We start from the raw sequence: 20,371 nt of genomic DNA on the forward strand, positions 1-20,371 counted from the left end.
AAGGCACTACAGTCAATTTATATAATAGCAAAAAAACAGTGACTCCAAAACGAATGACGATGAATATATTACAACAATATAACTATGTACAGAAGTGCAAATGACTGTCCATAGCAGCAAAGCAGAAAAGTGTTGGGTGCTGGATGTGTGTGTGTGTGTGTGTGTGTGTGTGTGTGTGTGTGTGTGTGTGTGTGTGTGTGTGTGTGTGTGTGTGTGTGTGTGTGTGTGTGTGTGTGTGTGTGTATGTGTGTGTATGCGTGCACGTGCGTGTGTGTGTGTGTTGAAATCCAGGTTCAGTGGGGGCAGGCGGATAGGTGGGAGGGAGGGGAGAGAGTGCAGCCTCCTGACTGGTGGAAGAAGCTGTCTTTGAGTCTTGTGGAGCTCAACCTGAGGAACGTTGTCTAAAAAAGGTATAACTAATCATAACTGCACTTTGTCCTCATCATCATCAGTGAGGAGGCTGTAACCTTTACATGTCTGGGTCCAGAGGCCCATTGTCTCACAAGCAAACTATGTTTGAAGGAGTCCATTGTGTAGCGTGTAAATGTATCACAGCCATTATGCAGCAGCATGATTCAAGCATGGACACAATAATCATCTTTGGTTATAAACTCTAAACCTGTGCACAAATATTACATACAGTATGTCTATACATTAGACTCCAAAGCTTTGAAAACGCATTACTGATGATTTATTACAAAAGGAAGAGGACCGCTATTATGTCAGCTGTAAAAATTGTATGGAGGATCTGAGGGCCGATCCATTAACTTAATGTAGCTGATACATCTGCTCCGGCACACAACACTCTCATCACATCTCACTGTTGTCTCTAGATTAACATTTCAATATCAAACCATTCATAGAATGCAATGCAATACATATTCAGGCATTAAAACTACTGATCTAAATGGTGAAGCCCAGCAGTGTGAACAATCAATCTGGAATACCATAACCTCTAGACCGGTGTCATTCTGTATTGTAATCCAGAACCCTGTTTCATTTGGCTCTGTCTGTTCTATTAATTGTGTGACAACCTCTATAGTGTGCATGTTCCATTCCTTGATGATATGGTTGGAAGCAAACCTAACAGTACGAGTGAAGACCAACTTTGCGGGGCGTTTCCTGAGCTTGAACTAAAGATGAAATTAGTGAAAACAGTAAACTGGGGCCCAACATTGCAAATTCATCTCAACCCAGACCGAGTCCCATGAGGTTCAGTCAGGTCCTGATCTGGATCTGACACCAATGTGAAGCAACAGCTTGTGCCAGCAAAACCGAGGCGACCTCTAACTTGCAGACAGTGTCAGTGTGTCTGAGTCATGACTCATAGAGACATTCACTGGACACACACACACACACACACACACACACATACACACACACACACACACACACATACACACACTGCTCACAGCCAGGCTTGGATAAGCTGGTAATCTTGTGAAAGCAGCAAGATATCAAAATATCACTAACATGGTGAATCATGCAAATGTACACAGCAGTGACCACAGCTCCGAGGGATTGTGTAAATGTGGTGTGTGTGTGTGTGTGTGTGTGTGTGTGTGTGTGTGTGTGTGTGTGTGTGTGTGTGTGTGTGTGTGCACGCGCGTGCGTGCGTGTGTGTGTAGTCTGCTTATGTCGGTACTGACTACAGGTGTCACATCAGTGGATGATATGGTTGGCTCCATCAATGCTCACCCATATTAGTCAGGCGCAGGTTGCTGGGTTTCTGGTGAGAAAAACGTGAACACACACTCACACACACACTGACGGCTCCCTGTTATGATGTGTCAGCGATGCAGCACACTAATGTCAAACGCCTCACTGGCGCCTACTTTACACCTCTGAGATCCAAACCTCTGACACATGGCAACACTTTGCATAGAGTCAGAAGAGAGACATGTAACTGTGTGTGGTGCTGGTTTTGGATGCTTCATACATACATATATCTTTTTTGAAATATGTTGTGTTCACACAATATGACAGGGTCTTGTGTTGCTTGTTGGGTAAATTACAAAGTGTCAAATAGTTCAGCCAACTGATTCACTAAACATTTGCCGCATACATTCTACGGCTAAAGAACCTGTACCTGGGAGACCTGGAGCAAACAGCACATGAAAAGACTTGACGTCAGGCGTTTTGTATCTGTTCTGGTCTTTATAGATTTGTATGTTTGTGGGAGGCCTAGTGAAGTGTGATGGTAGTATAGTTTTATTTATCAACAGGAAATAGTCACACAGGAAGTTGTGTCAGTCTCTTAGGAAAACGACATGTGGCAGTCCTGTAATGGAAGCTGTCAGTGCCCGATCCGTTCTTTTATTAGATGAGGTTAAACTTCATCTGTACCGCTACGCCTCATGGCAACATAATACAAATATGTTAGCATATTAGCTTGTTGTTAGCTTAGCAGTTAAGCGTTTTGCCTATTGAAAAGAAGACCTTAGCCTTCTTTAATGTTTCAATAAAGCCTAATTAGTCTGTTTTGCTCCCCCGATCAATATCTTCGGAGATCCAGCACAGAACAGTTTGATTCTAAATATCACTAAAAGTATCTTCTTCATATTTTCTATTCTATATTTCTATATATTGCAGTCTGACTCTGCTCTCCACCACTGCTTTGGCATCACGGAGTGGTGTGTGTTTGAGGAGGACGATATAAACACACACACTGACGCGGTCATTTGCTACATCGGCAAATGCATCGATGACGTCGTGCCGCGGATTACTGTACGGACATTCCCAAATGAGAAGCCCTGGATAAACGGCGAGGTCCGAGCTAAACTTAAAGCACGGGCCATCGCGCACAGCGGCGGTGATTTGGATGAGTACAGGAATTCCAGGTATGCACTCCGGAGAGCTATTAGCAGTGCGAAAAGACAATACAGGGACAAGGTGGAGTCGAACTACAAGGGCTCCAACGCCCGAAATATGTGGTCTGGACTAAAAACAATAACAGACTACAAAAGGACAACGAGTGGTGCTGAGGAAGTGTCTGCATCTCTCCCAGATGAACTGAACACATTTTATGCACGCTTTGAGAAGCCCCCGGCTGTGGAGGCACAAAAGACCCAGGATCCCTGCTCACTGGTTTTAACCAGTGCAGATGTGTGTAGATCTCTGAAAAGGATCAACGCACACAGGGCTCCTGGACCTGATGGCATCCCTGGCCGTTCTCTCAAGGTGTGTGCAGTTCAGCTGGCAGATGTGTTCACAGACATTTTCAATAGGTCACTGCTCCAGTCTGTAGTCCCCACATGTTTTAAAGAGTCCATCATTGTCCCTGTCCCCAAAAAGACAAAACCCATCTGCCTCAATGACTACCGCCCAGTTGCACTCACCTCCATCATCATGAAGTGCTTCGAGCGGTTAGTCAAAACTTTTATCACCTCCTCCCTCCCTGACTCACTGGACCCCATGCAGTTTGCCTACAGGGCAAACAGGTCCACGGATGATGCCATCTCCCTCACCCTCCACACTGCCCTCTCTCACCTGGACCAGAGGAACACTTATGTGAGAATGCTGTTCATTGACTACAGTTCAGCATTCAACACCATTGTGCCCTCCAAGCTCATCATTAAGCTCAGGGACCTTGGGCTCAGCAGCGCCCTCTGTGACTGGATCATGAGCTTCCTGACGGGCAGATCCCAGGCAGTGCGGATGGGGAACATCACATCCTCCACCTTGACCCTCAACACCGGAGCCCCTCAGGGTTGTGTGCTCAGCCCTCTCCTCTACTCCCTGTTCACGCACGACTGCGTGGCCACACACAGCTCCAACACCATCATCAAGTTTGCTGACGACACGACCGTCATCGGCCTGATCACAGACGGCGACGAGACGGCGTACAGAGAGGAGGTCAGAGCCCTGACATCTTGGTGCCAGGACAACAACCTCCATCTCAACGTCAGCAAAACAAAGGAGCTGATTGTGGACTACAGGAAGAGGCAGAGAGAGGCACACACACCCATCACCATCGACGGGACTCCTGTGGAGAGAGTCAGCAGCTTCAGGTTCCCGGGGTAAACATCAGTGAGGACCTGACATTGACACATCACACCAGGGTCATATCCAAGACGGCTCGACAGCGGCTCTTCTTCCTCCGCAGGCTGCGGAAGTTCAACATGGACTCCAGGATACTCTGCAACTTCTACAGGTGCACCATCGAGAGTATCCTGACTGGCTGCATCACCGCCTGGTATGGCAGTTGCACCGCCCTCAACCGTAAGACTCTACAGAGGGTGGTGAAAACTGCTCAGCACATCACCAGGACGGAGCTGCCATCCATGGAGGACCTCTACACCCAGCGGTGTAGGAAGAAGGCCGGTAGGATATTAAAGGACCCCCATCACCCCAGCAACAATCTGTTCTGTCTGCTGCCGTCTGGCAGACGGTACCGCAGCATCCGGACCAAGACCACCAGACTCAGAGACAGATTTATACCACAGGCTATAAGACTGCTGAACTCTTGAGCTGTGTGAATGTCTACTCACATCTTTTTATAGTACACACATACACATATCTATATATTATACAAATCTGCCATATACATCTGCTATACATAATATATGCATCTGTCCATACCTCCTCATTCCACAGAGTAAAGTATTTAAATACTCTCAATGTATTCCACATATGTATATATTTCACATCCTCAAATCTTTATTGTTGATATTGTAAATATTCTTCTCTCTTTTTGCACTATTTTATTTATCTTATTTGCACCATGCATGTTGAGTTGTTGGAGGAGCACGCAACATAAGATTTTCATTGCCAACATATACGCTGTATCTGCTGTGCATATGACCAATAAAACCTTGAAACCTATCATTGACCTTCTACTTCCCCATAACATTATACTGCTGAAATAGCTCAAACCTATTTTATAGTAAAAGTAAGTAAGAGAGACTCATTTTAAAATCATCTATAAAATACCTGTTTGGTTTTTTTTTGGTTTTTTTTGTCATTTCTGCACCTTTCTTCATGTATCACTTTCTTTACAGCTTGCTGTGTGTGTACAGGGCACATGTGAGTGATGGAGAGCAATCCCCCTTTTACCTGGTTTTTCCCCCCCAACACTAACAGTTTTAGTCATTGTGTTTAGAGATTTGATATATATATGTATGTATGTATATTGAAGAAGATTCAACTTTATTGTCATTGCACAGAGTACAAGTACTAGGACAACGAAATGCGGTCTCTGCATTTGACCCATCCTAGTGTTAGGAGCAGTGGGCTGCCATTATGTACGGCGCCCGGGGAGCAGTGTAGGTAACCAGTGTCTTGCTCAGGGACACCACGGTGGCACTTGGTCTTTCGGGGACTTGAACTGGTGACCTTCCAGTTCCCAGGCCAAGCCCCTATGGACTTCGCCACCACCGCCTCTCGCCACCAACGCCATATATATGGCATCTTAGTAGTATTTTTGGATCAGAAGGTTTTTCTAATAAATTGTTATTTTACTGATTAAACTACTGATCTTAAATAATGTACTGATGTATTCAATTGTTCAGATTTTTAAAGAAATATCATACAATGCTTGTCTTTTGCCTTTTGTTGATTGCCAATTGTATCGTTTTAATCAAATCTGTGGGGTTTAGCTGCTTTTGTTGTTTCAATAATTTGGCAGCGTTAAAGGGATGTTTTTGTCCCAGTAAAACAGCTATTTAAGCCGTGGTTACGTGTAGCTCTCATGTAGTTTGGAGGACTTGTAAGGAATCCCTGAAGCTATACTCCAATTTATTGGGTGAAAGCCTTCTCATAGAAATAGAGGTTTCTATAGCAAGATATTGATGCCGATGGTTACAAGTTCCACAATCAAACAGTGGGTGTTATTTTGTCCACATGCACACAAATGCACAAATTAGTTCATTTAATAAATGCAGGTTTGCTATGATCAGCCTTTGATTTTCTGGACTCATATGTATCACCAAAGTGTTGAAATGAAAAGCCTGGGATAATATCCGCCTGCTGTGTGGATAAGACCTCCTACGCCATAGGGCTGTTTAGATTTGATGATCTTTTTATGTGCCAAATTAATTCCTAAAATGAATATCTCGGGGCCATCCACAAGGTTTGCTCTGGTAATTAAGCAGCACTTCTTAATACTGTCGCCACCAAGCTTTGGGGCATCAGCTTTTAAGTCTTTGAGAGGCCTTTTTCCTTTTTTCGAACTCTATTTCTTTGCCTTTGGGGTTATGGATCTGACATCATTTTGCGTCACATCAGATGACGGATGGAGAAGATAGGAAGCTTTCAGGAAGGTTTGTAATTGGGGAGGACTCTACGGTCACCTGCATTTTTTTCCTGTTAATGACCCTTGAAGTTAAACAGCGTGAAGGGAAGGCCCGACAGTCACGCTCCATATAGTCAAAGAACATAGAGAACAGGGAACTCGACCCATATTTTGTCTGACCAAGCAGGAAGACAAACTTCATTCCTCATTCCTTTATTCTCCCTCTCATCTTTGTTTGTTGTGTCTTCCTCTAAATGACAGAAAGATTGCTACCCGTTCATCATTTTGATGTTACGTTATGGTGCTCGACAATGAGCCTGCTTAAATGATCCGGTGTTCTGTCCTGGTGATGTGCTGCACAGTTTTCACCACCCTCTGTAGAGCCTTAGGGCTGATGGCGGTGCAACTACCATACCAGGCCGTGATGCAGCTGGTCAGGATGCTCTCTATGGTGCACCTGTAAAGGGTCAGGATGCTCTCTATTGTGCACCTGTAGAATTTGCAGAGTATACTGGAGTCCATGTAGAAGTTGCAGAGTATCCTGGAGTCCATGTTGAACTTCTGCTGCCTGCGGAGGAGGAAGAGCTGTTGTCATGCTGTCTATGTGATAATATTGGTGTGATGAGTCCATGTCAGGTCGTCAGTGATGTGGACACCCTGGAACCTGAAGCTGCTGACTCTCTCCATAGTATTCCAGTTGATGGCGATGGGGGCGTGTTCCTCTCTCTGTTTCTTCCTGTAATCCACCATCAGCTCCTTGGTTTTGCTGACTTTAGATGGAGGTTGTTATCCTGACACTAAGATATCAGGGCTCTGACCTCTCTCTGTACGCCGTCTCGACCGTGATCAGGTGGATTACAGTTGTGTCATCAGCAAACTTAAAGATGGTGGTGAGGCTGTGTCTGGTTATGCATTCATGTGTGAACAAGGACTAAAGGAGAGGGCTGAACACACAGTCCTGAGGAACTTCAGAGTTAAAGGTCAGGGTGAAGGATGTGATGGTGACTACCCGCTAACTGGTTTTGGACATTTTCCAGAAAGAATACTAGATAGAGGAGGCCCGTGATTATATTTCCGCAGTCTGCCGAGGTAAAGCAGCTGCAGGAAGCCAAGCACTCCCCTTGGTCTTTCTCATATTAGATTATAAGGATTGTTTGGGCAGTTTGAAAAACCAAAAACTAAGTAAAACAATAAAAGTTTCAACTTGGAGAGGAGCTCGAGACACAAGAGCTATCCACATTACCATCTTCTATTTATGTTATTAAATACCTGTGAGGTTTTTAATAGCTGGTTCATCATCTTTGAGAGATTTTTTTTAGCAATCACCCTTACCTATCTATGTGCATATGAACTGCAGCTCCTACTGTGAATACCAATCTTTACTATATGTAGAGGCCATTTAAGGAATCCCGGGCCAATAATTCAACTGTGAACTGAAATTATTTCCCCCAGCATGCAACATGAAGTGGAATAAGAAGAGCATTTAGGAGAATGATAGGCACTATAAGAAACTACTTTCTCCCTCTAACACAGACTCTGGTACTGTAATACCATTTACATAAGTTACACCACTTACATAAATGCCAGCGCGTACTGTAAATTAAGCAGTATGAATCACCTTTAGTCTCTGTCTCTATTGCTTTCTGTCTTTCTAAAAGCGAGAAAGCAGGTAGTTTAGTCATCTGGAGAGGTGCAGTTCAGTGTAAGTGTTTGGATGTATGAAGGAGATGGCTGTGTGCTGTAATTAATCTGTGGAGAGTGAGCGGGGCTAATGGCATCTCTTCAGTCGGACTGCTCCAGTACTACAGCAGGACGGTGTTTACATTATGGAGAAACTGCTGATAAAGGAGTAGCAAAAAATCCACTCTTTCTCCTTGCAAAAGCATTCTGGGGTGCTGACTTACTGTAGAGAGGTTTCATGTGTCTATAACTTTGTTTAAATATCACATAGAAAACACTTTGATTGTATTTTGCACATCAGAAAAGATCTCTGCATAATCATAAAATACAGAGAATACAAAAGGAACAATTTAACGGGAAAAAAATCTTTTTTTTTTTGGGTGGATTTCTATGACTGCACACAAGCTGTTAATCCTAAGGTAGTTCACACTGACCCAGGGGCTTCATAGGGTCTGGGCACCATGTAGTCACTTTGGTTATCCTACCTTGCACTGAGGTTGGATGACAATTTTGTTTTATGTGGCACCTAATAACAACTTTCAGCATTCTTTTAAATTAGAATGACTTTGAACTCATATCAGCCTTAAACTTTTTTCCTTTACTAAGATGACCACATAACTTTTCGGGGGGGGAGGACCCTTCTCCGGGCTCTACGCTTGAGGCACGGCTCTCATCCGGCCTGAATGCAGTGTAAACCCATGAGAATATCGTCAGTCCAGTGCTTGAACAGCGGGGACGCTGACAGTGTGACTGACCCCCATACACAGGTATGACCTTGTAGCTTACTGTGGCTAATGTTAGCATGTTACTTAGTTTTGGTTACTAAATTTATTTCACATTTCCATTTGAAACTTCAAACAATCAATCAGTAAAATAACTAACAGATTATTTAGCAATAAGCTAGTGTTGCATTCCTTTGAACAAGGATTACAAGCCTGCTGAAGGAGGTGTGTGTAGCCAGGGTAACATGAAGACGGATGAAGCTGGTAAATGCTCTCCAGCTAACTTAATGCTAATGACTTTTGTACTGCTTTGATGTAGCTTCCCATGCCCTCGTGTTCTCCTAATTCTCCCAATCAAACCACTATCCCCCCCCTGAAAAACAGGAGCCCTGCAGAATCAGCTCTTTGTTCTTAATGCTTGTCTCGACCTGCGTTTGATTCACGGTTAAAGGTCAAATGCACCAAGGACTGCATCAGTTCTAACATGCCAGGTGGTTAAAGTCCTTAGTTCAGCCAAATAAAAAGTGCTAATCCAGACTGAGAATCATTCAGTAGCTTACTGCAGAAGGGTCAAAGCAAAACTATCCCATGAGCCAGACGTTCTGTCTGAAGGAACTCCACTTCATGTTCCCATTATAGAAACAGAGATCCACTGAGGACTATGCTGACAATGCTATCTGTTTCTCCATCACGCTGAAACATGTTGCATTGTCATAAAAATGCATTGCCTTTCCAGGTATAACTCAACCTTTTTTAGTCAAGTTTTGTTTTGATCTCAGATGTGTCTTAGTGTGGTGTAGCGTTAAATTTGACAAACAGTCTAAAGTAAACACATTGATTTCTAAGAAAATGTCTTCACCCTAATTATAATCAGTTTCAACTTTTGAAATTTCCCATTAACACCAGAGATGAAATCTGGTAAAACATTTTGAAAAAAAAAACAGTAACCTTGAGTCCAAAGCATTTAACAACAGTCAGTAGTTGACATCATATCATAGTTACTGTCATCTGGACTCTGCTCTGCTCTGAATTCTTTATTGATTTGTTATTAAAATAAAGTTTAAGAGAGTTCAAGGTTATGTGGTTTGACAAACCCTTTGCTGAAAATGTGTTTTTCTTACAGAAGTAACAGTAAGAGCTGGGTCCTTTGGTGAAGTCAGCTCAATATGAACCTCTCATGGTAACATGGGGAAACAGTTTGGATCTGAATTTAATAGACAATCCAGAATAATAAATATCATAACTCTTATTTGTAAAGTGCATAGACCAACTCAATATTTGCTTGTCATCTTATCATAACTGTTTGTGTATTTACAGAAGATTTGACTGGTGACTCAGTCTCTGGTGCAGTATGTCTCATCAGAGTTTCACTCACATGAATTAAGGCATGAGTCAGGTCACTGCAGCATCTGTCACATGTTTTCACACACTGATCCCAGGTTGCTTCTTCTAGACAGCAACGTGAAACTCTGTGAGGTTCTTTAGAAAACATGTTGAGTGTAAAGTCAACTTGCTTCAGAATAAATACATTTACCAATAATAGGAGGACCCCTCAGCTGCACAGTCAATTATATATAACTGTTGACTTCATTAATTTAAGTAATAGAAGGATCAATTTAATGTGGTTTTTTCTTTTACCAAAAATGGTTCGATAGGTTCCCCTGAAAATAAAAAATGATGTCTTTCTTATTCAAACATTTTTCAATACTTCAGAGTCACCTACATTTTAAAATCTCTTGACGGATATTTCTGCTTCACTGAAGAAATATTCAGCAAAGGGAGCATCCATTAGTTAGCCATGTTTGGAAGAAAACAAGTCACGTTTGGATCAAAACAAACCAACATTTTTAAAACCAACAAATTGAATTTAACTGCCATGGATTCAGATGTATAGCAACAATGAAGAAACGTGTTTTGAACTCCTCTGAATTTACTGATGTGGTTGACAACAATGCTCCCCTGATACTGTATAAAGATAAGGGCCGACATTTTCCTCGGAGCTGCTCTGAACCTGTATTTCTTGTCAGAACAAAGAGACAGAAAGCTGCATTTGATGGGCCTTAATATGTATCATTAGGGTATCATATCATCAATATTTGTCCATAAAGTTGAACAGTATGCTGAGCAGCAGAGGAGACATCCGTGCTGCTGGAACAGCTTTAAATGATTGCATTTAATGTAGCCTTGCTCTTAAAGTGGTACATCTTCCCTCTGTACAATTATAATATGGTGGACATCCACACACACACTCACACAAACACACACACACACACACACACACACACACACACACACACACACACACACACACACACACACACACACACACACACACACACACACACACACACACACACACACACACACACACACACACACACACATTCATGTTTTGCGGCAAGCTCATGGAGGGCTATACAAGTGTTCATTTGCTCTGTCCTCTCCACTATCACATGTCCTTATCTAGTCCATCTTCTTTTCTCTCCCTCCTCTCTGGGTTCTGCAATCAGACCCAGCGGAGGAGGAATGCTTCGCTGCAAGCCGGCGATCAGAGACAGCCTCTTTCTTTAAGGCCTGGCTGATAAAGCAATGAGAGAAAGAGCCTCAGAGAAAGAGCCCGGATTTGGCTTCGCTAACCAGCCCTCCTCCTCTTACCTCAACTGTTCATCATGCTCCTTTTATTTCTTCTCATTACTTTATTCCCCGCAGACAACATTCGTGTCATATACATAGTGCTTTCATTTTTGCGACAGAACACAGTCAAAAAGGTAGTTCCTCACTTTCCACATACAGTCAGCCTAAAACAATGACCACAATCACCCCCTTTCAACAATATTTTTCTAATCCTAACCAAGTTAATTAAACCACACCCTACTCATAGTGATGTCAAAACATTTTTTAAATATAAGAATGCTGATTGAAATCCATTTGGTAAGCCACTGATGAAACCATATCAGGAAAGGCTACAATGAGTTCTTTTTCAGACAACAAGAACCACATATTCTGAGGTTGGTCATTGTGTTTTGGAAGAATTCATGCATCCTAATTGGCTTTAGCCTTTTTATTCAATACAGTTTGCAATTCGAACAAAAAACTAATTCATATTTTCTAAACAAAGTCAAATTTAGAATTCCTTCTTTCACTAAATATTTTTCAGTTCTGTTTCTCCCACCTGTCCCCAGGTCCGTCCTTCCAGTAACATTCCTTCTTCCCCAGGCCTCTGAATCTCCAGCTGCAGTCCCTTACATTTCTGTGTAACAGTTTCTACCTGTCACACCGATGCCCTCCAACTTTTACAACTTTCCGAGTCATATGACAAAACTGAATTCTTCACCATTAACATCTCCAAACCGTTCTTGTCTGCCTTAATTTTGGAGCACATGAGGGAATGGGAAGCTGCTTCAGAGTGATGCAGAGGTCATTAGCATAATGTTAGCTGGAGAGAGTTTACCGGCAGGTTTGACCAGCATCTGGCTTCATGCTGCATTTCTGTCCCTTCCCTTTTTACTTAAAAAATAAAAAAAAAACCTGTAATGTAACCTCTGGGGGTAAAGGTGGACCCAGAAGATCAAGCATTTTGCACACCGACTTAATGAGATGAGTAATGTCCTTCAGTGTCTTTGAATCCAATGCCAAAATATGTTCCATATAGAGATGCAGTTAGCCTTCCTGCTGTTGACTTGTGGTCCTCGGCCGGTTGAATTGCTAGCTGGATTGGTAAAAATTAGTCACTTCTCCTCCCCTGCATCCTGCTGATCCTATTCTGCGATCCTGAATGCTTCCTAGAACCTCCCTGAAGCTGTGAAGCATTTTGCAAACTAGATCTCAGTCTGTTCCCCTGCTCCCCAGGCAGCTAGCCACCAGCTCGATTCCCAGTCGGCTAGCCTGTGGTCTGATAGATTAAGCTAACCAACCAGTCCGTTAGTGTCCATTCTTCCTCCCACTTAGGACGTTTCTGGATCATTAGCGTGCAGCCTCCCTCTCAGTCTGATAGCCTACCCAGCACCACTGAGAAAACAGACCACCGGTCAGAGCCCTCTGCAGCCATGTCTCCCATTCAGTCAGTCATCTACACTGACACTCGTCTCTGGCATCTGCTTACAGAACACCTTTGTAAATCACATACCTTATCACATAACACATACAATCTCAAGGATGTTTTCAGGACTCAAATGAACCAGTTTGATGTTTGGAGAGAAAGATACAAGACTATTCCTGTTAGTATGGACCCTTTCACAATCAATATTCTAAATGTGTCCCTGTTGATTTCCTGTTGCAGTGTATGTGAATGACATGAGATGACATTTAAGCAGAAATGGATGTAATCTCTTGCCATGACTATTATGCTGAAAAAGTAAACCCTGACCTGCATCCCTATTGCCATTTCTAGTGGCCCTTTCCCAATGTCATTAAGGTCCACCACTCTATGGGTTTTTCTTCCAACCAAAGAGCAGTTTACATTTGTTTGGAAATGACCTAACCTTAACAACTTTATAGGAATGTCTCTGAAATTCCTTAAGTAGTCTACAAAGGGGTGATGACATTTTTTTGGAGGAGAGAGATGAAGTGGGTGGAGGTCGCTGTTTGCCAATGATAGGCTTCCAGGAGCAGCTCTATAGCTCAAGGCTTCAGGCCAGATGGACTCTCACTCCATAGAGTTTTCAGCATAGACCTGAAAGCATGTGCACACACACTTATGCATCACATGTTGCCTCCACTTAACCTTCCAAACTGAACTCCTACCCCAGCCTCTGATCCATCCCTATATAACTAGCCTCTATGCTTTGGTCTCTTTCATCAAAACTGAACTGCACTCTGGGAGTACAATAGCTCAATCACAGATCCCCCTCCCTACCCTACTCCACCAGTCCAGTCTGCATTTGGCAGCACTCAAAACGTTTCCATCACAGAGCTTTTAGAGATATATAAAGAAAGTTTTTCCCTCTGTCTGTGTCGATTCAGGTTTTGGTAGAAGTCACCGAGAGGCCAGAGCTATTTGTTCTGTGCACAGGACACACCCCCCTCCCCCTTTAATTGATTTGGTTTGAAGGAACTTCAGGAATACTATTACTGCTTCAAGGCTGACTTCAGAATTGCTTAAAAGGCAGTGGTAAAAACGAGTTCATGGCCAGCTTTACAGTATCTACAGACCCAGCGTGTTCATTCTTCATTTACAAATAAAACCATTAAAGTCTTACTTTCGGAGGTTAATCATTTCCCATTCGAAGTGAGGTAAACATGTTGTTTCAAGGTTTCAAGGTTTTATTGGTCATATGTACAACTCAACATACAGTGGTGCAAAAAAGTATTTAGTCAGCCACCAATTGTGCAACTTCTCCCATTTAAAAAGATGAGAGAGGCCTATCATTTTTATCATAGGTATACCTCAACTATGAGAGACAAAATGAGAAAATAAATCCAGAAAATCACATTGTAGGATTTTTAAAGAATTTATTTTCAAATTATTGTGGAAAATAAGTATTTGGTCAATAACAAAAGTTCATCTCAATACTTTGTTATATACCCTTTGTTGGCAATGACAGAGGTCAAACGTTTTCTGTAAGTCTTCACAAGGTTTTCACACACTGTTGCTGGTATTTTGGCCCATTCCTCCATGCAGATCTCCTCTAAAGCAGTGATGTTTTGGGGCTGTCGCTGGGCAACACGGACTTTCAACTCCCTCCAAAGATTTTCTATGGGGTTGAGATCTGGAGACTGGCTAGGCCACTCCAGGACCTTGAAATGCTTCTTACGAAGCCACTCCTTCGTTGCCCTGGCGGTGTGTTTGGGATCATTGTCATGCTGAAAGACCCAGCCACGCTTCATCTTCAGTGCCCTTGCTGATGGAAGGAGGTTTTCACTCAAAATCTCACGATACATGGCCCCATTCATTCTTTCCTTTACACGGATCAGTTGTCCTGGTCCCTTTGCAGAAGAACAGCCCCAAAGCATGATGTTTCCACCCCCATGCTTCACAGTAGGTATGGTGTTCTTTGGATGCAACTCTGCATTCTTTCTCCTCCAAACACGACGAGTTGAGTTTTTACCAAAAAGTTCTATTTTGGTTTCATCTGACCATATGACATTCTCCCAATCCTCTTCTGGATCATCCAAATGCCCTCTAGCAAACTTCAGACGGGCCTGGACATGTACTGGCTTAAGCAGGGGGAAACGTCTGGAACTGCAGGATTTAAGTCCCTGGCGGCGTAGTGTGTTACTGATGGTAGCCTCTGTTACTTTGGTCCCAGCTCTCTGCAGGTCATTCACTAGGTCCCCCCGTGTGGTTCTGGGATTTTTGCTCACCGTTCTTGTGATCATTTTGACCCCACGGGGTGAGATCTTGCGTGGAGCTCCAGATGGAGGGAGATTAGCAGTGGTCTTGTATGTCTTCCAGTTTGTAATAATTGCTCCAACAGTTGATTTCTTCACACCAAGCTGCTTACCTATTGCAGATTCAGTTTTCCCAGCCTGGTGCAGGTCTACAATTTTGTCTCTGGTCTCCTTTGACAGCTCTTTGGTCTTGGCCATAGTGGAGTTTGGAGTATGACTGTTTGAGGTTGTGGACAGGTGTCTTTTATACTGATAACGAGTTCAAAAAGGTGCCATTAATACAGGTAACGAGTGGAGGACAGAGGAGCCTCTTAAAGAATAAGTTACAGGTCTGTGAGAGCCAGAAATCTTGCTTGTTTGTAGGTGACCAAATACTTATTTTACAGAGGAATTTACCAATTAATTCATTAAAAATCCTACAATGTGATTTCCTGGATTTCTTTTTCTCATTCTGTCTCTCATAGTTGAGGTATACCTATGATAAAAATTACAGGCCTCTCTCATCTTTTTAAATGGGAGAACTTGCACAATTGGTGGCTGACTAAATACTTTTCTGCCCCACTGTACATGGTGCAAATAAGATAAATAAAATAGTGCAAAAAGAGAGAAGAATATTTACAATAACAACAATAAAGATTTAAGGATGTGAAATATATACATATGTGGAATACATTGAAATGATTTAATGATTTTTGTACTATAAACAGATATGTATGGCAGATGTGTAAAATATATATATAATTTATATATATGTATGTGTGTACTATAAACAGATGTGAGTAGACATTCGCAGAGCTCAGGAGTTCAGCAGTCTTATAGCCTGTGGTATAAAACTGTCCCTGAGTCTGGTGGTCTTGGTCCGGATGCTGCGGTATCGTCTGCCAGACGGCAGCAGACAGAACAGATTGTTGCTGGGGTGATGGGGGTCCTTTAATATCCTACTGGCCTTCTTCCTACACCGCTGGGTGTAGAGGTCCTCCATGGATGGAGCTGTGTGTGGCCACGCAGTCTTGCGTGAACAGGGAGTAGAGGAGAGGGCTGAGCACACAACCCTGAGGGGCTCCGGTGTTGAGGGTCAAGGTGGAGGATGTGATGTTCCCCATCCGCACTGCCTGGGATCTGCCCGTCATGAAGCTCAGGATCCAGTCACAGAGGGCGCTGCTGAGCCCAAGGTCCCTGAGCTTAATGATGAGCTTGGAGGGCACAATGGTGTTGAATGCTGAACTGTAGTCAATGAACAGCATTCTCACATAAGTGTTCCTCTGGTCCAGGTGGGAGAGGGCAGTGTGGAGGGTGAGGGAGATGGCATCATCCGTGGACCTGTTTGCCCTGTAGGCAAACTGCATGGGGTCCAGTGAGTCAGGGAGGGAGGAGGTGATAAAAGTTCCTCCTGCGCTCCACTGGTAGAGCTTCAGCAGGTAAACACAGAGACTCTCCATTGTTTGCAGGTTGTCGACCTGATGTGTAAAAGTTGTTCTCTATCATATTGGATGATAGGGCTCTCTTGGGCGATTTGCATGTTGCAAAAAAAGTTAAAAACAACCAACAAAGTAAAACAATAAAAACACTAAGATGTGGAGTTGGTGAGGAGCTCGAGACACGGCAGCCATCCTCTGCGCCATCTTGCTTCTTCTGTTGTGGGTGCTATTACAGGTAAGCATTATGATTTTTATGACTAAAGCTGGAACATTTTAGTTGCCTTAATGTTAAAACAACCTATCCTTAAAGGTGGTCAATTGTGAAATAGTCACAGGAGGATTTCCTTATGTTACAATAAAGCCAACAAGAGGAACATAATAATACATGCCTGTGTGATTTAGAAGGGTGATGCACTTTTCTTGTTGGAGGATGTGTTGGATTGATCAGTTGTTGTCCATCAAAGACTTTAATACACTTGATAAAGTGATGCTGTCCTTATTACCATCTTTTTCAGAGGCCAATGGGGTCGTCCCTCGCAGGTTCACAGCTTTGACGTTGCTCAACACTTCTTAAGTTAATTATGTGAAGTGTGTTCCTTCTCCTATCGTTTCACACTTGGTTCAATGGTTTCTAGAAATGCGGTCCATTTCAAGATTGGCTGGTACATGTTTCTTCCAGTACTGTCTTTCCTTTTCGCTTGTAATATGGCCTACGCCAATTTCTAAGCAATCTTTGCTATTTATAAAAAACAAACTTGACGGGAAAATGTGTGGTCCTCCACGGACACTCTGACCCATGAGTACGCTCAGAAACGGGAGAGATAAAAAAACTGTGAAATTATTGGCAGAAGGAAGAATGGAGAGAAACATGTGAAATAAAACCATACATCTAAATATTACCTCTCATGTATCATATATTAAGATTCATTTTTCAAAATGGATAAAAGCAGATCTTACAATGATTAAACAAACGCCTGTTTGATACTTCTTTAGTATAAGTTGACGCCTTTTTTTCATTTCTATAGGTTGATTAGATATGAGTGCATGGTTTTATAAACTGTATAGAGTAATCATGTTTTTAAATGTTTTTAAATTGGTAAGCATTTTTAAACTTTGTTTTTGAACAGCCTTTTCCGGAATAGGATTAATTTCAAGATGGCTGTGGTACATGGTACTTCCAGTAGTCTTTTCCTTGGTTCAAAGTAACATGCCAGATGTGGTATTTAATTTAAGTTTTTCTTGTTTCCTACAAAACTTTCATTATGCTCTTAATTATTTCTGATAATTAAGCGCAGAGTTTCCGGACATTTGGAGGATTTCTTGGGAACTCTTTGTGTTAGGAACACAGGGTGACTCTTTAGCTTCACACTGACGACATGTCCATTTTGCAAACACAATGTCTTAGAACTATGTGATCTGATTGCCTGCCATACAGTTCCAGCACATCCAAAGAAAAACTTAAATTTGTGAGTGTTACAGTTTTAGGCTAAGTGTGTGGAGGTGTAAAAGCAGGAACTGTTTAAATGTGTTCTTTTTCTCATCCTTTTAAATCGGCTCCCTTCCTGTCACTTTTCATTTCGTTCAACAGAATGGAACACCATGAATGGTTTCAAGGACCAGCAGTCTTTAAGGGTTACAGTATATCTATATTTTTTTAAATGAAGTTGGGACTGCCAAGACCGAAAATAAACACGGAAGTTCTGGTTAGAGATCATCAGGCCGAGGGAAACAGTCAGGAGAAGGCTTTGAATGAAGGCTTTTGAGAAAACCTCTGACCTTTTACCAAAAGCATTACCTTATTGCCATCACCATCCTCATTCCACAAATCACCTCTGTATCGCAGGTTCTTATTAACAGTGTCTGCTGTAGGGGTTGCTCAGGGGGCTTTAGAGTAGATTTATTTAGCTTTGAAATGGAACGCTCATTTTCACTTGCAGGAGAAACACTAGCGTACAGATGTTTCTAACCCAGGAATCTCATGACATGACTTTTTCATAATAAAAATAGCACAGGCTTTTAAACTCTTCAGCATATGGAGGTGCTTAATGTTGCTCTTGCAAGCATAAAGAGGCTTTTTAGAGCATGTCATGGGCACAATTTGAAAATTGCATCACAATCATCCATCTAAAAGCTATTCCTTTGTGTTCCTGGCTGCTTTTATTCCCCCTCAGAGTGCTCAGGCAGAAAGCCAATATGTTTTATGTTGACTATACAGTATGACAGGTTAACAAAGAGAAAAGAAATACATTCCTCGTTGAACAGCCTAATTCACATGCTGTCTGCTGGTATGTGGCGGGGGAGGTTGTTTGTGCATTATGTTTGCAGTTGTCAGAATCAGGGGGAAGAGCAGCTCTGGTGTTTTCTTGTTTTGTTTCCTGCGAGATTCCTTTATTTAGGCTGGTGTTGGTGCGTCAGGGGCCACCGCACCCGTCACAGAAAGCCATGTGTCAACTTTATTACTCATACTGTTATCTGGCTCAATAGGGGAGAGCTGCTTTGTTGTACTCGCTTCTTACCACGTCTGTCTCTGGGATCCACCGTCTCTCTCTCAGTTATCTGTCATTTTCACACTCAGCTTACCTCCTTGCGTCTCCGTCTCTCATCTCCTTTGTTTTTTTCACTCTTAGCAGTTTTATACCTGTTACTCAGCCTTTCCCTGTCTCTGTGTCTTCCTCTTTTGAATGAGGCCTAATGGTGAGAGGCACTCTAGTTGAAATCCAGCAGGAAGGCATGCAAAGCCGGGTCTAGCTAGCACACGCTCCCAGAGGATTCCCCTTGTTTATTCTACAACGTGCTTTAGCTCTCATCTCGGTGTGCAAACATCCAGTAAGCTCCCGTTTGCTTACAGTGATACCACAGCCACATGTCGAGAAGATGACTGCTGTTTTATTTGCCTCCTGAGACGAAACCCCCAACTCCCCCACCCGCTGCTTCTTAGCCTTGCACAAATCCAAATAATGGCCCTTTTCGCTGCTGTTCCTTCCTCAACATTTATACACGGCAAATGTTTAAATATGTCAACTCGTTTTTGTCCGACAGCGCATGAAATTGCCAGAAAAGGGGACAGAGGGCCTGGTGGCCCCATTAGGCTCCCAGAGGCAAAGCAAGACTTTTGAAGGAGATGGAGGGAGACGGGAGGGTTGGGAGGGGAAGGGAGGACTATCCATAAAATTATCCGGGTAAGTTCAATATGATTTAGTGACTGTTCGGCTGCCCTCGAGGCGGCACAGCCCCAGAAATGTAAATACTTACATAAAGTTCCAGTTCAATATTTAATCTATCTCAAACAACAGCCTGAGACTCTGGGCCACCCTGACTCTCCCGCCTGCCGCTGTGTGTGTGTGTGAGGGTGTGTGTGAGTATTGTCAGTCACTGTGAGGAAGACACGACCTTTCATAGAGTGGAGGCTACATTTCACATACTGTATTGTACAGTAAATAACAAAAGTGTGTCTAGTTAATGTGTGCAGATCAGATAAAACCACAGAGACAGAAACACCCTGAGGAGGCTTACTGTATGTTTCAGCACACTTTCAGCATGTAAATGTTTCAAGTCTTTGTAAGAATTCTATCAAAAACCCCATTCTTTGAAATCTGACAGGTTGGAACCTGAAAATGTACTTAGATTTAAACTGGGGTTGCTGCAGTGCTCATCATAAAGAGGTTTGGCATTTCTTTTTATCACTTACTCTAATTTGTGGTTCCATGGTATAATGGTAAGCACTCTGGACTCTGAATCCAGTGATCCGAGTTCAAGTCTTGGTGGGACCTGAATGAGAGTGGGATTGCAGTTCAGGGTTAGCTCTCCTAGAGAAGTGTAGGTTACTGTGGCTTAACTGACTTTCTGACAATACGCCTGACCTACACCTAAACAAACTGATTCACGGCAGGATCTTTGAGGCATTGCGGTTTTGACCTCGAATATGGTTTTAGAATCCAAGCACAAGGCTCATTTAGCAGTTTATTATTTAGAGAACATCAAAGAATCAT

The 20,371-nt window shown here is 42.8% G+C and overlaps 1 non-coding gene across 1 annotated transcript; it reads left to right on the forward strand.

The window, feature by feature from the left end:
- Positions 1-20,080: 20,080 nt before the first annotated feature.
- On the forward strand, positions 20,081-20,152 carry trnaq-cug (transfer RNA glutamine (anticodon CUG)). The gene has a single exon. It is a non-coding gene; the product is annotated as a tRNA-Gln (tRNA).
- Positions 20,153-20,371: the final 219 nt, after the last annotated feature.

The sequence above is a fragment of the Eleginops maclovinus genome, chromosome 23 (genome assembly GCF_036324505.1).
Source record: "Eleginops maclovinus isolate JMC-PN-2008 ecotype Puerto Natales chromosome 23, JC_Emac_rtc_rv5, whole genome shotgun sequence".
Lineage (NCBI taxonomy): Eukaryota > Metazoa > Chordata > Actinopteri > Perciformes > Eleginopidae > Eleginops > Eleginops maclovinus.